Raw genomic sequence first — 20,663 nt, 5'->3', positions numbered from 1 at the left:
AATTTAAATTAAAGAATATGAAGATATACACATGATGTGTGAAAAGTAATTCATATTTATTTTTTTTTATTTGTTATTGCAGCTAAGTTTATTACAACTAAACGAGTAAAGGTGTCTTCGTGGAGGTCAGTGTTCATCGAATGTAAACACTGTGGAGTTCGGTTTACATAAGAATTTTAAACATATACGTATCCGTCAGATCCGTGCATAAGATTAATCTACTGATCGATCGCTGACCGTTGTCACGGTAACTCTCACATAGCTTATTTGGCTTATCTGACGAATTCTATAGGTCACCGAGCAACGACTACTCATGGACCAGTCAAACATTCACGACAAACAGTAACATCCAAGGTTGCAAGTAATGTACAACAGACCATTTTTTTACAAAAAAAATAAGTTATTATTTGTCACGGTTATTAAATTTCGACATATGAAGTGAATTGCGGTTATTTCTAAAGATTAATTGTCAAATTGTATACAACAGACCGATATCAGACAAAATAAGGAGTAAGGGTGAGAGCAAGTTAGGGAAATTGTGTCACTCCTAACTTATCATTCATGTAAAGAGAGAAAAAAGTTTCTAGTGCGGTGTTGTAGTCCACTTGTATTTTTGTTCATCTGATGATTTATGCCTATTTTAACTGATTTGTATAGGTTTTTCATATGTTGTACTTTAAAACCACTGTCCCAGGTTCGGGGGAGGAATGGGATCCTGCTAACATGTTTAACCCCACCCCATTCTGTATGTAAGTGCCTGTCCTAAGTCAAGAGCCTGTAATTCAGTGGTTGTCGTTTGTTTATGTGGTACATATTTGATTTTCGTATACTTTTTGTACATATATAAGACCGTTAGTTTTCACGTTTGAATTGTTTTACATTGTCATTTCGGGGTCTTGTATAGCGTACTACGCGGTATTGGTTTTGCTCATTGTCGAAAGCCGTACGGTGACCTATAGTTGTTAATTACTGTTTCATTTTGGTCTGCAGTGGAGAGTTGTCTTATTAATAATCATACCACATCTTCTTTTTTTATTTACGAAAAGTGTTTTTATAAATATAAGTGTGATAATTGACCACGCTATGATATTGATATGTAAATGTAAACTGAAGTATTGGTTTCAGAAATGATAAAAGTTTAACATTAACTATAATATAATGTTTTCGTAAATTAAACTTCAAGGATTAACCTTTAGTTTTCATAAGATTTACTATGTGTGATTAATCAAATCAATGGACAAAGGCGTCGTTTTAAACAATTCTTAGAATGATTCTGATATAAAGGAGTAAATGCTTACCTTTCATGAAAATTTCTCTACAATGGTATTATAATTCAATCACAAGAAAAACACTTATCCGACGATCAACTAACCTTTAACAGAAGCGTTCTGTTAACTGCACATGCGCATACATAATTTGAATGTCAACAGCAACCTTTACCTAACATTCATTATAACCTTAACTTTTGGATTTTATCTTAACCTTTTAATAAAACCATCACCTTAACCTTAAATTTTAACCTTTAAACTTGAACAAGACTCGCTATTTGTATGCATTCACAAATTGTGTCATTAACAAATCCTGAAGTACATAATACTTACCTTTAACCGCCAAGGAAACTGGTCATATTCTCCTTGAAAATATGTGAATGTTACTTCTTCACCTTCGCTGATTGTTCTTGTAGCAAATAAACAAAGATGGGGAAGACCACCGACAATTATTCTCTTAACAATAGAGTTACTATCATTCTCGTCATCGTTCACAAGCCTTCCCAAGGATTTGTCGTCATTAGATGCATCGATCCTAGATGGAAAGAACAACTTACTGTTAAACTGTAGCTTACTGATGCGAAGGTATCAAATTATTTAAGGTAAGGATTCTAGTGAATGGTAAAAGCTATAGGGTTTAAGGTTATGGTCTAATGATAAGGTTAAAGATTAATGTTACAAGTAACTGGAAAGGTTAAAGATTAAGGTTAGAATTAACTGTTAAGGTTACAGATTAAGGTTAGAAGTAAATGTGAGGGTTAACGTCAATAGTAAATGTTAAGGTTATAGGTAAAAGTTCAGTTTGAAGTTTGCTGTAAGTTAAAGGTAAACAAAAAAGTTATTGATCAGTGATAATTAACAGTCGGTGAAAGGTTTGAGGTCATTTTCGATATATTAATATACATCAATGTAGGAATCAGGCCAGAACTGGTTTTATTTCTGGTATCCTTGATTTTGATAAATGATGAGTTATAAATCAACTTAAAGAAATATATCTAAATAGCGTGATATTAATATAAAAGATCTGGAGCAATATTTTTTTTCTATTTTACTAAAAAGGATCATTTATAAAGTCGACTCTATACGGAAAAAGAAATTGTGTGATAGAAAGGGGCAGATAATTGCAATTGAAATATCGAAGATTTTTGCAATTGCATGATTACCAAAATTCAAGAAATGAATAATCAATAAAAAAAAAAACAACGTATTGAATTCCTTAAGGTGGTATGGGAGTCTAAAATGAAAGGATAAAATTCGCTCACTTTGCCAAAACCTATTGTATATTAATATCTGTTCCAAACTATACTAAAAACGATAGGTCACCGTGCAATTTATCAAGCTACAGGTTGTGGCACATTGTGTATGGCGTATACGGGTAATAACATCAGTATGCAATTAGAAGCTACACTACTTGATAGAATTGTAAAATAAAACACAAAAAGATAGCATCAAGACAATGATTTGAGAATATCAAAAGAAGGGATAAAGTCACCGTACGTTTTTGTTCGGCTAAAATACGAAATAGGAAAATTCCATGTAGATTCCTTCAGAAAAGTGCACTTTTTCCAGAGTTACCTTCCATTCAAATGGCATTTGTTAAACCAAAATTAATCTACACTAGCGAAAGTGTTAATACTTATAATCATTATCTTATAAACGGTTTTTTTTTCAAATAACAGTTCACATTTAGTTATCTGCATTTTTGCATCAAATTTTGTTAACTTAATTAATAGAAACTAGACATTAGGTTCACTGATTTTTTACAATCCAAGATGGCGAAATACGCCCATACCACCTGAATGTCATTTACGTGTTTTAACCGCTACTATATGGTTTTGAAGTCGACAAGAAAAAAAAAACATTTTTCATCTAGCATAAAAAGTTTTAAACTTACCAACATTTTCTTGAATTCCAAATAAACTCGAATGCGTACTCGTTGAAGCCTGGATCAACTGTTGTTAAATTTCCGCGATATTCGAACATAAACTCGCCTTTTTCAAACTGTTTTGTCGTAAACACACCTCTTCCTTTTATAAAGTTAAACGACAAATATACACATCAAACAGCTCAAAACATTTTAAACTACATAACGATGATTGATTGATTAAGTGAAATATAATATTAATAAATATGTTGTTAGTAAACTTTATTTTTTTCGAAAAAGAAACCATTTTAGAAAATATTTTCATCACAAATACTTAAATACTAATACTAGTGAACATGTATAATTTGAAATTTATTGGTTTCAAAATTTTTAACAAAGTATGAAGAAAAAAATATTCACCGCATGTTTATGAATTTAATGCATATTAAAATAAAAAAATAACCTTTTTTTAAAGACCAAATTGAGAAAACAAAACTTGAAATACAATGCATGCTTGTAAAAGGTACCGCAAATGAAGATAGATTGAAGATACAAAAATCATCCGTAAGTAAACTTTTCTAAAACACCTATCCAGGTATTACAATGAAACAACATATTAACACACTGAAAAAACAAAACAGTTTACGCATAAGTTCTAAATAAACAGAATAACTAGTATTTACCTTTTATGTCGTCAATCTTTCTTACCAAAAACCCTTCTCGATCTGATTTACTATTTATGTAATCTTCAATTTTTAATATTCTTCTATTTGATCTTCGCAAATCTACAAATTTCAGAATTATTCCATTAATGCACTCATTCAAGTTGTATAAATAAGAGATTTTAGATAGTCGTCACGGTGCTTGGACTCTTAACATATATTATTATATTATTACGCTTGTTATTTAAGTTTGATACATTCATTGCCAAGGTGTATACATCGTGTACATAATACTTGTATCTTAATTTCAAAAATTGACACTCCGAGTTTCACATTTCTGATAAAAGAAGGACGAAAGATACCAAAAGGTATCAACTGAAAACAAACTGACAACGCCATGCCTAAAATAAATAGACGAATACACAAATAATAGTACAGAATTAAGCGTTGATAAGCGTTGTACAGAATTCTTTAAAATAATGATAACTACATTCAATTCTGGTAATGTAGAACACCCACAGAGACCAGACAATCTTTCTATGCTCAAGCGAAAAGTCGGCTAATTCGGAGTTAGTTAAATAATGATATCTTTCGTTGGCACAGAGAACTTGCCCTATTTATCCGGAATGTCGACTGAAAAGCGTTTAAAACAAAACATTTTCATACAAAATTTGGTCTCAATTTGACATCCATTAGTAAGACATACGAATGTTACGTACCTGGTTTAACTAATTTATAATCCATAACACAAAATATATAGAAGTGTCCTTTCTACTCATAACTTCCTATAATTCGACAGTTTGCATACGCACCCTTACCAGGTGTACATGCGCAAAGATGAAATTTTGATTTCAAGCTTAATCTTGTCTTAAACTTAACTGTAACCATAATGTTTACCTTTGACCTTATTCACAACCCTAACCCATTACCGTACAAAAATTGTCCTTCAATCAACCTTAAAATTAAACTACTATGATATACCCTAAAATTGACATTAACCTTAACCTTTTCCTTACCTTTAACCTTAACCTTAACCTAAACATAAACCTTCACTTTCTCTAACCTTGAATTAACATTAAGGCTACATCAACTATGAACATTAAGGTTAAAACATACCTTCACTTTAACCTTTACCTTAAGCTTAACATTACCATTATTGTTAACCTAAACCTTAACTCTTTTTTATCTTCAATTAACCTTAAAAAAGAGAGACGAACGATATCAGAGGGACAGTCAAACTAATAGATCGAAATTGAATTGAAAACGATATGGCAAAATAAGAACAACACCAACAGACCAATAAAAGTTCACATAAGGGTACTTCCACCTTTTATCTGAATTTGTAACTATTAATGAATCCTCAATATTCTTGAGGTTAAAACATACCTTAACCTTAACCTTAACCTTTACTTAAACAATAAACTTAACTGAAACTTTGACATTTTGTAACCTTCAATTAACTTAAAGGCTTCCTCAATCTTAAAACTCAATTTCAATCGTTAATCTAAATTTTCAACTACCAATTATCCTTCTGCGGGGTTCGGACAAACCTTCAATTTAACCTTAAACTAAATTTTAACTTCAACTATAATCTTAACTTTTACATTAACCTTAACCTTAACCTACACCTTAACCTTATCTATCATTGAATTAACATCAAGGCTACCGCAACCTTTCATCTGAATTTTCAACTACCAATTAACCATCTATGAACATTAAGGTTAAAAATCACCTTCAATCTTATCTTAACCTTAACCGGAACTTAATTTTTCAACCTTGAATTTACCTGTACCTTAAATATGAATTGGCAACAAACCAACTAACCATCAATCAACGTTAAGGTTAAACAATAACTTAATATCTTAACCTGAACAGTAACCTTATCTTAAAATTACCCCTTGCAAATGAAATTCCAAAGGCCATGACTAAGTATTCAAAGACTTCCCAAAGTACTTGAACAGTGATAAGCCAGAAAATACAGATAAACCAACTTCAATAGCCAGAATCACCCTATGGCAATTACCCAAAAGGGTTTGATATTCTGTGAGCATCACGCAGGGATGCCAAAAATGTATGCTATTGATGCTATTGCTTATTATAAAGCTAAGGTACCCGGTTACCTTCCTACATCCATTATTTGGACGATCGTAAGGCAAAACACTATTTTTTCGACTGCTATCCTTCTATCTAGGAGCAAAACGCTAGTATTTTACATATTGACCCAGGACCTTTTAACCCTATAGACTAAGTTTATTTTGTTATAGGTACAAACAAGGTGTAAATATCATGGCAAAGGTCGTTTTAGCTAGTAAAATCAGTTTCAGAAGTCCTTCGTCTCGTGTTAAGACATAAAATTACGATGAAACAATACCAAAGCCAAGAAAATTATTCTATAAGCAACAACCAATAAGGGTTTATATCATTCCTCGAGCACCCAGCGGACATGACATATCAGTATATCAAGTATCTTTACAACGCCAACGGTCCCAATTACCTGCCTGAATCCTAGTAACCATAAGTTTTACAATCGTAAAGGAAAACATCATTTCATTTCTACACCAAGACCTAAATCGAGTAACCAGCCACAAACAATGACAATACCGACCCCGAATCTTTTCACTATATATACCACGTCGGCCATTTTATATGGGTATATAATAGCCATACTCATACGAACGCTGATAAGGTTCATGCTGCCTACAAACTTCCTTAGTTGTCAATACTTGTACGAGCATAAGACAATAAAGCTATTAATTCGACCCATGTTTGGATGTCTGCTAGCCAACCGCAAATATTGTCATAACCGACGCCGGATCTATACCATACAGATCAAGCCGAGCCTATTTTAAATCAAACAAGGTGCAAATACAGTCCCACAGACCTTAGCTAACTATATAAAGTTTTTTTTACAAAAGTTTCAACTACCATCACAAGGCGGGAAAACACGATGAAGTAACCCCAAAGTCCAGAAAATCATCCTGTAAGCATATACAGGGAATAATATACCCATTTCACCTCTTTGGCATGTAATATAAGTATATCAGAGTTCATTACAAGCCCAGGTTTCCCGGCTACCTGTCTTTGTCATTAGTTATTGATAGTTGCACAATGGTATGACAAAAAAACAAATCTATATTTCACCCCCTTCCCCCAAATCGGGCAGCCAACCGCTAGTATTTAACATACTGACCTTGGATATTTTTCACTACAGACTTAACGGAGTGTGTTATAGTTCCAAAAGATGTGTCACTATCATTGCACAGGTGTCGGCTGAATACTGATAGTATAGTCTGAAGCATCTCGGCCTTTTCCTAAGAAAGGAAATACAAATATCATATCCAGAAGGCAAGACAATCACCTTGTGGCCAGTTACCCATTACTGGTTTAATATTTACCAATCACCACATAGGCAAACCAATGAGGTATTACATAGATAAGGAAATCTGATAATTGGATGTGTCGTCTGTTTACGTTAATGTATCGATGATAAGGAAACAAACTACTTAATTCGACCACTACTCCACTATCGGATCACCAACCGCTTATATTGACCATATCAGCATGAATCTTTTCATCGTAAAAACCTAGCAGGACATGCTATAGGGGTATATTATGGCTCATACAATGCTTAGGGTCCCTGCTACATGCCTGTCACCTTAGTTATCGTTTGTTGTACAATGACAAGGCAAACTATTTCTTTTTTATTCTTACCCTACCAGTCTATCTAAAGAAGAATAAAATGAAAATGAGTTGGTTTCTTGTTTCTGTTGCAAAACATAGCTAAACAAATACACGTTTGCGAAGACGTGTTACTTTAGTAAATATACCTTTAAGATGAGCACTAGTTGCAATGTTAACAACACATGGTTTTTTGGGTCTAAATGTGTAGGAAGATATTTTTTGGACGAACGAAATCAACTTTTTTCGAGGAGTTAAACTCAATAACCGGAAGTCAATATCCCTGCAAATATTGGGGATATGATCTTCTACGACCTTTCCTGCTTTACAAATTTTCACATTGCAGCCATCGCAACGTTAACACCGATATTCAGTCCGCTAGCCCGTGTTTGGTATGAAGGATTAGAGATCACTATTTTGAAAGGGATGATTGGCTCATAATTACGCATAATATAACTACTAGCATTCTATACATAAAAACATTAGGCGATGATAATAAGTAAGATCGAGATGACAATATCCAATCTTTCCTTTTGATGGCATCATAAGATCACACTAGATTTTGCGTCTCACAGGGTTTTCACGAATTCCTGACTGTGTGCATGTATGTATATATGTTTGTATGTTTGTATGTTTGTTTGTATGTTTTTATGTTAACGTGTATGCATTTATTTGTATGTTTGCATTTTATATGCATGTATGTATGTTTATCATATACTTATAGAAAATAATGGTATAAGTATACCCCATGATAAGACTAATTTGTTCATATATTTATTCATCAAATGTGAAGAATTGCCTTACCCGTGTGATATGACTTTTGTTATCAACTGCCTACTGTTTATATAAACTGCTTACGTTTTAAATCAACTGCTTTCGCTTATAATCGCATGCGTTGCTGTAACGTATTGCATGACAATTTGACGTCATTCTGCAAATTCCGGTAAATATACCTCCATGGTACGTTTTTGTGTGTAAAACATAACAAAGTTGAACAAAAAGAAAATATTAGGTATCAGGAAAGTATATTATTAAAAAATGCAAAACATATATTACAACAAAAGCATTTTACGAATAGTCTTTGTCTGTATGTCTTCTGTTGACGTATATGATAAAAAGAACAACATGTCATTTTTCATATCAGACCCCCTATCAGTCCATCCGGCTCTCAGGCTATCATGACCTAAGGCTGATAAGATGTCTGATATGAAAAATGCCAAGTTATAATCTATATTTATATGCATATATGTTAGTATGTGTGTAGGTTCCAAAAACTATTTTACGTCGTTCAATGTCATGCAGCTAACAAATCTGATTTCACTCTGGTTTTCACAAACACATGAACACATCAATAAAAAAAGTAAAAATTTCGATCCAATGTTCATACCTGACTCAGATCGTTTAAAGCATATATACACCTCATATTAACCAAATGATATGAATGCAACATAAGCAGTAACTCTGTGTAACTCCATCACTACACAATGTCCTCCAGACCTAAAGAATATACAGTATGAAAAGATATCATTAACGCTTTAAAAATGGTGGCTCTGTACATCCCATTTCTTGATTACTGCATCTGTGTATGCACAGCTTGCCTTGCACGTACCACCACCCCACCATATGTCCTCCAGAACTCATAAATGTATAGTGCACATACATCTTATAAACCATTTAAGAATGTAGCTCTGCTTTTTGTTTACATATATTCATACCATATATTATGCAAATAACATGAATGCGCATTATCATCTCCTCTGTATATGCGTTGGTCGCTCTGCGCATGTATGTATGTATGTATGTATGTATGTATGTATATATGTATGTATGAATGTATGTATGTATGCATGTACGTATGTATGTATATATGTATGTACGTATGTATGTATGTAATTTCTAATATTTTCGTTAAGTCCTATGACGTCATGCAGCTTACAAATCATGTCGCCATTATTCCACTAAAATTTAGGCACATGCACAAATACAATAAAGTCACTTGAATTTTATTTTCTTGATTCATTTCATATCAGCGTGGTCTGTACTAAAAACAAATTATCTCCCTTAGTGCAACTCAGTTGCAGTCTAGTAAAAACCCCCTAACCCTAACCCTAACCCTAACCCTAACCCTAACCCTAACCCTAACCCTAACCCTAACCCTAACCCTAACCCTAACCCTAACCCTAACCCTAACCTAACCCTAACCCTAACCCTAAACCCTAACCCTAACCCTAACCCTAACCCTAACCCTAACCCTAAACCCTAATCAACAACACAGAAATTAGGGATCATAGTAAAATGATTGCTTTTCAAAATTCAATCATGTTTGCACAAAAATCCTTTCTAATTCGTAGGTAAAGGACAAGGTCAATAAAGACGAACTTGTTTGGCCCCAAAATACAGCAGTTTTACAAAATACTTTTAGCTATGTATTGGAAAGTAGAATACCTTTGTTTTATAAGTGTTGTCTGTTTTGGACAAAGCAAAGACACATGTTTCGGGTACAAGCATGATAGAGTCCTATATAAAGTCATATATACTGCATCTGTGCTAATTGCATTGACCGTATATTCAAATGTCCTTCGCTCTCTACCTGTTTCTAAAACTTGCACAAATAACATTGATATTTTGAGACAATGCATGGTTATTCTATATATACAATTACTGAAATCTTCAAAATTTTAGCATTTTTGTTAATTTCTTAACGGTTTCAGTCTAAAATATGAGTTGTCGCATTAGTGCTCATTCTTAATAATTTAATGTAATTTGTATTTGATGATGATACATAACATATATATATAGGTGAAGAAGGAAAACGGATGCGGCTACTGTCATTTTCGACAAAACACATCTGAAAAGTGACATATTATGGCATATTTGATACTTTTTCTTTATTTTATCTTATTTGAGCGTCTTGAATGACAAAATCAGTTCTTATCTTCCACATAAACTAATATAATCGACTAACGTAGGTACTTAAGTGTTTTAAATGAGTCCAACCTCTTTCATCCGATGTAGCTGAACTTTTTGGCCAAAATCGTACCTTACCGGATATACTCCTTTAATGAAACGAAAAAAAGTTTGAAATGTTCGTATTTTGTCTTATAGTTAAATGTTACTTACCACTTGTCTTCCTTCTTTTTTATTTCCTTCCTGTATATATCAAACAGAAAAACTAAATCAAAAGACGAATACAAATTGTCACTTAAGGCTGTATGGGAATCTAAAGCAAGATCGATAGAATTTGTTCATACTTTGCCTGGCGTAGTATATATTGATATATTTTCAAAAATATAATAAAAAAGATGGGTCACCGTGTATTCTCTCAATCTACAGGAAGTGACAAAATGACACATTTTGTACGGATTATACAGGAAAAAACATCATTATGTGATTAGAAGTTAAACTAAATAATAGAATTGTAAAAAAAATACGAAAAGATAGAAAATGCGTTTAGAATATCAAAAGAAAAAGATAGGACCACCGTGCGTTTTTTCCGGCTAAAATGCAAAATAGCAAAATTAAGTGTAGATTCCTTCACAAAATGCACTATTTCAGAGTTTATACATCCCCTTAACATGCCAAATTAAAAACATTAGAAATGAAGCAAAAAATATTAAAATGTATAAGTTATAATCTTATTAATTTGTTCTTTTAGGTGCAAATCAATATTAGTTCCATCATCAAATTTTGTTAACTTGATTCAAATCTGGACCTTAGACGCTCTGTTGTTTACAATCCGAAATGACTGTCACAGATAATTATTTAATCAATGTATTACACAAATCACTTATACCTTATGAAAAAGAAAAAAAAAAGTCAGGATAAACTATAAAAATTTCGAATAGACGTAACATTTGAATTAAATTATCAATAAAGGTATACTATCACGCAAGGCCTTCATTCACTATCGACTGCATGTAAACAAAAGACGAAAATAAAAGCCAAACATATTCTTGAATATAACTTAAGGTTAAACGAAAAATTAACGTTAACCTTAACCTTAACCGTAATTTTAACTCTAATATTAACCGTAACTTTAAATAATAGCCAACAAATCCTTCAATGAAAATTAAGGTTAAACAAAACATTTGATTTAAAATTAACCTTTACTTTAAACCTAACATCTACCTCCAATATGTACCTATCTCGATAACAGTCAGTCATTACTTCATCTTAGACAACCTTGAGTATTCTCCACGGCTACCACTTTTATGATATAGCCAACGTATTTTTGAACGTAAAATTAACCTTAATCTTAACCTTGACCTTAACCTTAACTGTTACCTAAAGAAATAGCCAACATATGCTTGAATAAAGCTTAAGGTTACACGAAGAAAAAACATTACCCTTAAACTTGTCCTTAACCTTAACCCTTACCATAACCTTTACCTTAAATAATAGCCACCATATGTTTAAATACACATTAAAGTGACACGAAAAAATAACCTTAACCTTAACCTTAACCTTCAGTAATAGCCAACATACGCTGCAATAAAGCTTAAGGTTAAACGAAAAATAAACCTTAACCTTAAACTTAACCCTAAAATTGACCGTTACATAAAATAATAGCCAATATATCCATCAATAGAATATAAGGTTAAACTAAAAATTAGACTTAACCTTAACCTCAACTATAAACCTTATATTTAACTCCTACATGTACCTATCTCGATAACGATCAGTCATACCTTCATCTTAGACAACCTTGAGTATTCCCCACGGCTACCACTGTTATGATATAGCTAACGTATTTTTGACTGAAAAATTAACCATAACCTTAACCTTGACCTTTACCTTAACCGTTACCTAAAGAAATAGCCAGCATTTGCTTGAATAAAGCTTCAGGTAACACGAAGAAATAATCTTAACCTTAAATTTGTCCTTAACCTTTACCCTAACATTAACCCTAACCTTAAATAATAGCCAACATATGCTTAAATACACATTAAAGTGACACGAAAAAATAACCTTAACCTTAACCTTATCCTTCAATAATAGCCAACATACGCTGAAATAAAGCTTAAGGTTAAACGAAAAATAAAACTTAGTCTTAACCTTAACCCGTAAATTGACCGTTACTTAAAATAATAGCCAATATATCCTTCAATGGAATATAAGGTTAAACTAAAAATTAGACTTAACCTTAACATCAACTATAAACCTAATATTTAACTCCTACATGTACATATCTCGATAAAGATCAGTCATACCTTCATCTTAGACAACATTGAGTATTCCCCACTGTTATGATATAGTCAACGTATCTTTAGATTATGCTTAAGGTTAAACGAAAAATTAACTTTAACCTTAATCTTTACCTTAACCTTAACCTTAAGATCAACCTTAACTTGAACCTTAACCTAACAAAATAGCCAACATATGCTTGAATAAAGCTTAAGGTTACCAGAAAAAATAACCTTAACCTTAACCTCAACCTTAAATGATAGCCATCATATGCTTGAATAAAACTTAAGGTTAAACGAAAAATAAACCTTAACCTTAACCTTAACTTAACCTTAACAGTACCCTTAACCCAAACATTAATCGTAATTTTAAGAAATAGCCAACATATCCTACAATACAAAATATGGTTAAACTTTAGACTTAAAATTGACCTCAACTTTAAACCTAACATCTAACTTCTACATGTACCTATCTCGATAACGATCAGTCATACCGTCACTTTAGACAACCTTGAGCATTCCCCACGGTTACCACTATTATGATAGAGTCAACGTATCTTAAAATAATGCTCAAGGTGAAATGAAAAATTAACATTAACCTAAACCCTAACCGTAACTTAAAATAATAGCCAACATATGCCTAAATAAATCTTAAGGTTACACTAAAAAAATAATCTCAACCTTAACCTTAACCCTAACCTTAAATAATAGCCAGCATATACTTGAATAAAGCTTCAGGTTAAACGCGAATTTAATCTTAACCTTAACCATAACACTAACCTTAACCGTCACTTTAACTTCAAATAAAAGCCAACACATCCTTTAATAAACCTTTAGTTTAACTAAAAATTTGAATAAAAATTGACGTTAACTATCAACTCCTTAATGTACCTATCTAGATAATGATCAGACATACCGTCACCTGAGACAACCTTGAGTATTCCCTCACGGCTAGAACTGTTATGATATAGCCAACGTATATTTAAATAATGTTTATGGTTAAACAAAAAATGAACCTTAACCTTAACCTTAAGAAAAAGAAAACATATGCTTAAATAAACATTAAGGTTACACTAAAAATAATCTTAACCTTAACCTTGACCTTAAATAATAGCAAACATATGCTTCAATAAAGCTTCAGGTTAAACGTAAAATTAATCTTAACTTTAACCTTAACCTTCACTTTAACCTTAAACCAAACCTTAACCCTAACCTTACATGATAGCCGACATATCCCTCAATAGAACACAAGGTTAAACTAAAATTTAGAGTTAAAATTGACCTCAACTATTAACATAACATCTAACTCCTACATTGAACTTTCTCGATAACGAGCCGACATACGGTCGACCTACCATCAATCTTATTCAAAAAACGTCATCAATCTTATTCAAAAAACCTTTCTTCTTTAAATAAACATGTCAAAAGTCATGTTCTGTATACCTTAACCCACGCAAGGCCTACATTCACTATCGACTGCATGTAGACAAAAGATGATTTGAACTATATGTAAACACAGATTATCAATGTGAAAGTAAGTGTGTTTAGTTTACGTGTGAAATACACTTATAAAAAAACAGAGTTTAGGTCAATGTGAGCACATCCTTAGGTTTTAGTTTTCTATGTTGTTTCTTGTGTACTATTATTTGTCTGTTTGACCTTTTCCTTTATAGTCATGGCATTGTCAGTTGTTGTTTTTTTCGATCTGTTAATCTGACTGTCTCTCTGGTATATTTCGCCTCTCTTTTAATGTTAATTGTCATTCTTTCTTTAATAATGAAATGTTACTTACCACTGGTCTTTCTTCCCCTGTATTTCCTTCCTGTATAAATCCAAGAGAAAGATTTATTCAAAAGAGGGGATAAATGTCACTAAATGTCACAAGTTAGCATTAATTCAATATCATCATGATACTAACTGATACTTTTCGAATAAGAAGTAACGGAAATACGTCCAAACACACTGAGTTCTCAAACTGGAATGAAAAGGTTTACCTTGAGTTTATAGGATGTACTACAAGGGTATCGTCGTTGATATGAAGTTTTTTTCAAGTTTATATTGGCTGACCCTTATGTCTTCATAAGCATATATATTTTTTCTTTGCAATTTACAAATTACAAAGAAACTGGGAATCAAGCTAAATGGTTGCTCTTTAGATGGGTGTAATTTATTCTTTACTTTTTACAATAATTTTTGCGCGAAAAAAAAATTGTCTTTCTTTTTTTCAGCTAGATTAATGGAAATGACGTTTAATGTTAATATTATTTTTATCTAAAAAAAAAAGTCAAAGTTACTCACCACTTGTCTTTCTTCTTCGGTATGTCCCTTCTGTATAAAAGAGAAATATTAAATCAAAATAAGAATGCAAATTATCCATAGATGTCGCAAGTTAGTACTAAGTCAATGTTATTATGAAGATCACTAAAACCTTTCATGAAAGAAGTAATTGAAAATACGTCCAAGCATTATGAATTCTCAAACTGGAATGACATTTTTAACATTGAGCCTAAAATAGGAACTACTATATTATCGTAGTTGGTATGTTTTTTTGCAATTTTTATCGGCTGACCTTTATTTCTTTTCAGAAGTATACGATTCTGGTTTTTTTTATTCTAAATATAGCAACAATACAGAAACTGGGGATATAAGTTAAATGATTGCTCTTCAACATTGATTTGATTTATTCTTTACTTTTAACAATATTTTTTACCCAAAACTTAAATAAAAACATGCTTTACAAATTGAGGCAAATCTACAGAAATGAAAATAAGTTTTTTTTTAACTGACGTTTACTATTATTTCCTGTTTGTTTTGATAATAGCAAGTTACTAACAGCAACAACAAAAGACTGGCGATGTAGACTAAATGGTGGCTCTTCAATTAAGGTTTAATTTATTCTTTACTTTTAACAATCATGTTTGCACAAAAACGCCAGAAAAGGACAAGTCTTACAATTTTAAGCAAATTTCGGCAATTGACAATGTAAGGGTCTTTTAGAACTGGTGTTTAATGTTGATACCCGTAATTTTTTTATATATATTAAAACGTTATTTACCACTGGTCTTTCTTCTTCTGTATTCCCTTTCTGTATAAATCCAAGAGGAATATATAATCAAAATACGGATAAAAATGTTTACTTAATATGAGGAGTTATAACATTAAAATCACTACTGTCTTCAGAAAAAGAAGGAACAGAAATGCGTCCAAACAATCTGAATTCTCAATCTATAATGAAAAGTTTAACATTTAGCCTACGAGAGGAGCTACAGTTTCGTCATGGTTGGTGTAAGTTTTTTTTTTCAATTTTTGATAGGCTGACCTTTTAAGTCTTTACAAATGTTTTACTTTTTTTCTTTGCAATTTGGCAACAACAAAAACAAAGCTGGAGATATAAGCTTAACAATTATTTTTGCACGAAAACACAGAAAAAGACATGGCTTACAACTTTTTGCAAGCTGACGGTTTAGAAAAAAAATGTTTTTGAACTGACGTTTAATTATATTTACATATTGTTTTAATAATAGCATAACATTACTTACCACAGGTCTTATTTCATCTGTTTTTCCTTCCTGTATAAAACCAAGAGGAATATGTATTCAAAAGACGCACCAAATAATTTCACACAAGTTATTATCAAGTCAATGTTTTCATGAAGATCAGTAATACCTTTCGAACGAGAAGTAACAGAAAATACGTCCAAGCACTCTGAATTTCAAAACTAGAATGAACTGCATAACATTGAGCCTATGGGAGGTACTACTAATTCATCGTCGTTGATATGACATGCTTGCTAGTTTTTTATCGGCCTACCTGTTATATCTTCAGAAGTATCAAATGGGAATTTCAGCTAACACATCATTGACATTAAAAGCCATTTATTTAAAGATTTATGGTTATAAACAGTTATTAATTGTGGAGATTGATAAATTCAAACACAATTTATAATTTTTGGAGGTTGTAAAACTTGAACAAAGTAGGAAGTTTCTTCTGATTACATCAGTGTCGATAAAAGTTTAATCCTATAAAGTTTAAGAACTAATGGTCATTTGATTTACAACCAATCAGTTTTAAACTTAATTAAATTAGGTTATATATTTCAATCCCGGACAGTTCTAAAACGGTGTTTCTTTCGCGATTTTATTTTATTATTTTCCGAAAATACTATGGAAAATAAATGATCTGAGCCGTTCCTGAAAATTTTGGTGTAACATTTTTCAATTATTAAAGTTTTGTATCGTTATAATCTTAAAACTCATTTCAAAAAAATTATCTTAATTGACACCATTAGAATAACAAATTACAAGTATATTTGCTGCATTTACTTCAATAAAATAAGAAATATTTGTAATTTTAAACAATGCGAACAACATTTTTTTATATTTTTTTCTGATATTCTTTAACCGTAATTAAAAATAAATAATCATTAACTTCATTAAGTACAACAATACAATGGTGATCAATGATTATGATTAAAATAAAGAAATAATTGCATATTTATTTAACAAAAACAAAAGTTTATGCATATGTATCCTTTAATTGTTTTCATTTTATTCAAAATTAATTATCAAAAGACATTTATAAAGAATGATTGCAATTGAGCATATTTTATGAAAAAAAAAAACAATCCTGAAGTACAAAAAAATACTGAAATCTTATGTTGGCTTCTGATTTGTATTAACAATAACTGCATTCTTGTTCCACTGAAACAAAATTTTAGGTATTTAAATTCTGATTATATTTTAATTCTAAAGAAAGACTTATATTGAAGCCTTAAAAAATATTCGTACAAATAAAAAACCTTCATCTTTTATCAAAAGAAGAATACTTTTGCTAAATCTAAACAAAGCAAACAACATTTAAGTATATTTTCTCTGATAATCTTTTAATTTTATGGGAAAAAAACCTAAACAATAAAAAATACAAACATCCAATGGCAGTTAATAATTTCCATTAACATGAAACAAATCATTGTATTCTTGTTAAACAAAAACAAAACTTTATGCATATCTATCCTTCAAAAATTAACATTTTATACAAATTAACGTATGAAAAGGCATGTTAAACGACTCATTGCAATTGAGGTTGCATTATTTGAATTATAAAAGAAATATTTGCATTTCAGGCAATGCGTACAACAATTTAGTATCATTTCTCTAAGATTCAGCCTATTCAATGGAAAACAACCAATCCTGATGTGCAAAAAGTACTGAAATCTTATGGTATTTTATAATTTTTATTAAAATAAAGCAATAACTGAATTCTTTTTCAACAAAAACCAAACCTTAAGTATTTTAATTCTGATTATATCTAAATTCTTTAAGCGACTTATATAAAGGCTTTTGAAATAACTAATTCCAAATAATAAAGCATAATTTTTTTTTCAAAATTTACACAATGCAAACAGCATTTTAGTATATTTTCTCTGATATTCTTTTAACTTTATGAAAAAACAACCAATCCTAAACAAAATAAAGTGCAAAAATCCAATAGTGGTCAATAGTTTTTCATGAAAATAAAGAAGTGATTGCATTCTTGTTCAACAAAAACAAAAGTTTAAGCATAACTCTCCTTCCAAAATTAACATTTTATACAAAATAACTTATCAAAAGGTATATTAAAGGCTGATTGCAATTAAAATTGCATTATTTTTAAGATTAGAAGAAATATTTGCATTTTAGGCAACGCATAAAAAAATTTAGTATCTTTTCCCTTAAATTCAGCCTATTTAATGAAAAACAACCAATCCTGATGTGCAAAAAGTATTGAAATCTTATGGCAGTTTATAATGTGTATTAAAATAAAGCAATAACTGCATTTTTTTTCAGCAAAAACCAAACTTTGAGTATTTTAATTCTGATGAGATCTAAATTCTTAAAGAAGACTTATATGAAGGCTTTTAGAATAACTAATTCCAAATAAAATAGCATAATTTTTTATCAAAAGAAGACTGATTTTGGTAAATTTGAACAATGCAAACAACATTTAATTATATTTTCTCTGATATTCTTTTAATTTTATGAAAAATCAACCAATCCTTAACAATATAAAGTACAAAAATCCAATGGTGGTCAATAGTTTCCATGAAAATGAAGAAATGATTGCATTCTTGTTCAACAAAAACAAAAGTTTAAGCATATCTATCCTTAAAAAAATAACATTTATTCAAAATAACATATCAACAGGCATATTTAAAGGCTGATTGGAATTAAAGTTGCATTATTTGAAAAATGAGAAGAAATATTTGCATTTTAGGCAACGCGTAAACAAATTTAGTGTCTTTTCCCTTAAATTCAGCCTATTTAATGAAAAACAACCAATCCTGATGTTCAAAAAGTACTGAAATCTTATGGCAGTTTATTATGTGTATTACAATAAAGCAATAACTGCATTCTTTTTCAACAAAAACCAAACTTTGAGTATTTTAATTCTGATGAGATCTAAGTTCTCACATAAAACTTATATGAAGGCTTTTGAAATAACTAATTCCGAATAAAATAGCATAATTTTTTATCAAAAGAAGAATAGTTTTGGTAAATTTGAACAATGCAAGCAATATTTTAGTATATTTTCTCTGATATTCTTTAAATTTTATGAAAAATCAACCAATCCTAAACAATGTATAGTACAAAAATCCAATGGTGGTCAATAGTTTCCATGAAAATAAAAAAAATGATTGCATTCTTGTTCAACAAAAACAAAAATTTAAGCATATCTATCCTTCAAAAAATTACATTTCATTCATAATAACTTATCAACAGGCATATTTAAAGGCTGATTGCAATTAAAGTTGCATTATTTGAAAAATGAGAAGAAATATTTCCATTTAAGACAACACGTACAAAAATTTAGTGTCTTTGCCCTTAAATTCAGCCTATTTAATGAAAAACAGCCAATCCTGATGATCAAAAAGTACTGAAATCTTATGGCAGTTTATAATAAGTATTTAAATAAAGCAATAACTGCATTCTTTTTCAACAAAAACCAAACTTTGAGTATTTTAATTCTGATGAGATCTAAATTCTTAAAGAAGACTTATATGAAGGCTTTTAAAATAACTAATTCCAAATAAAATAGCATAATTTTTTATCAAAAGAAGAATAATTTTGGTAAATTTGAACAATGCAAACAACATTTAAGTATATTTTTTCTGATATTCTTTTAATTTTATGAAAAATTAACCAATCCTTAACAATATAAAGTACAAAAATCCAATGGTGGTCAATAGTTTCCATGAAAATGAAGAAATGATTGCATTCTTGTTCAACAAAAACAAAATTTTAAGCATATCTATCCTTCAAAAATTAACATTTTTTTCAAAATAACTTATCAAAAGGCATATTTAAAGACTGATTATAATTAAAATTGCATTATTTGAAAAATGAGAAGAAATATTTGCATTTTAGGCAACGCGTAAACAAATTTAGTGTCTTTTCCCTTAAATTCAGCCTATTTAATGAAAAACAACCAATCCTGATGTTCAAAAAGTACTGAAATCTTATGGCAGTTTATTATGTGTATTACAATAAAGCAATAACTGCATTCTTTTTCAACAAAAACCAAACTTTGAGTATCTTAATTCTGATGAGATCTAAGTTCTCACATAAAACTTATATGAAGGCTTTTGAAATAACTAATTCCGAATAAAATAGCATAATTTTTTATCAAAAGAAGAATAGTTTTGGTAAATTTGAACAATGCAAGCAATATTTTAGTATATTTTCTCTGATATTGTTTAAATTTTATGAAAAATCAACCAATCCTAAACAATGTATAGTACAAAAATCCAATGGTGGTCAATAGTTTCCATGAAAATAAAAAAAATGATTGCATTCTTGTTCAACAAAAACAAAAATTTAAGCATATCTATCCTTCAAAAAATTACATTTCATTCAAAATAAATTATCAACAGGCATATTTAAAGGCTGATTGCAATTAAAGTTGCATTATTTGAAAAATGAGAAGAAATATTTCCATTTAAGACAACACGTACAAAAATTTAGTGTCTTTG

General features: G+C 30.5%; 1 long non-coding RNA gene across 1 annotated transcript; it reads right to left on the bottom strand.

The window, feature by feature from the left end:
• Positions 1-14,438: 14,438 nt before the first annotated feature.
• LOC127726756 (uncharacterized) lies at positions 14,439-16,224 on the bottom strand. The gene is made up of 4 exons (XR_007993679.1): positions 16,195-16,224; positions 15,711-15,740; positions 14,954-14,983; positions 14,439-14,477 (listed from the first exon to the last, which is right to left on the bottom strand). It is a non-coding gene; the product is annotated as an uncharacterized LOC127726756 (long non-coding RNA).
• Between the last annotated feature and the right edge of the window lie 4,439 nt (positions 16,225-20,663).

Source organism: Mytilus californianus, unplaced genomic scaffold (assembly GCF_021869535.1).
Source record: "Mytilus californianus isolate M0D057914Y unplaced genomic scaffold, xbMytCali1.0.p SCAF_18, whole genome shotgun sequence".
In the NCBI taxonomy this organism is placed as follows: Eukaryota; Metazoa; Mollusca; class Bivalvia; order Mytilida; family Mytilidae; genus Mytilus; species Mytilus californianus.
The sequence above is the reverse complement of the archived record's forward strand: the minus strand, read 5'-3'. Positions and strand labels throughout refer to the sequence as shown.